Below are 974 nucleotides of genomic sequence, written 5' to 3'. Positions count from 1 at the left end.
CTGTGGAATATAGAGATCATGTCTTCTTCTCTCAATAGGTAAACTAACCTCCACTGTGGAATATAGAGATCATGTCTTCTTCTCTCAATAGGTAAACTAACCTCCACTGTGGAATATAGAGATCATGTCTTCTTCTCTCAATAGGTAAACTAACCTCCACTGTGGAATATAGAGATCATATATATATATATATAAATAAGTATACATTTTTAATATTCAAATTGGTATCAAACCCCAAAGATATGTATCATACAATTTTAAGTAATTGTCTGAACAAATTTATTTCATCAGAAAGAAAACAAATTTTCAAATATTTTCTTTATTAAAAGTTGAATGTTTCTTATGCTTTCACTTGATTGTAAACTAAATAATGTTTTTCTTATAAAATTTGATGCAGATTTTCACAATATAGGAAGAGACCGGTCGCAAACCAGGAAACCATTGAACTACCAAAGAAAACGTTCCAACTTCTTGAAGACCTATTAGTAGAGGGAGATCTTCTAGAGGTAAGAACTAAGAATTGGATTGTATCAAGATTCTTAAATACGATACAACTGATTGAACATAGATATCCGTCTGATGAAATTACTGATAGTTTATAGAGTTATTGATTTAAAGATCGTTCCATTGATTAACCGTATGATTCGATGATTAAGTGATAAAATCATTGCATAGATTGTCTAAAGTGAAAATTTATTAGAGGTTGGATAATGATAGACTTATTGATTTGAACCGATTGACTGTTTTGTTTGTTGGCTTGATTGATTGATTGACTGCTTGTCTGGCTAGGTGAGCCTCGACGAGGTGTCCCATATCTGGCGTGTACTCCAGGCTACTCCGGAGAAGAAGAGCAAGATCTATCCTCATCTAGATTCTCTAGAAGCAGAACTCATAGCTGCCAGGTTAGAACATTGATAAGTTAGTTAGATACGTTTTTCCACTATAATTGACAATTGATGCAGGTTTTCGTGGAA

This window comes from Eurytemora carolleeae, unplaced genomic scaffold (genome assembly GCF_000591075.1).
Source record: "Eurytemora carolleeae unplaced genomic scaffold, Eaff_2.0 scaffold1428, whole genome shotgun sequence".
NCBI classification, from domain to species: Eukaryota; Metazoa; Arthropoda; class Copepoda; order Calanoida; family Temoridae; genus Eurytemora; species Eurytemora carolleeae.
This window is presented reverse-complemented; position numbering follows the sequence as displayed.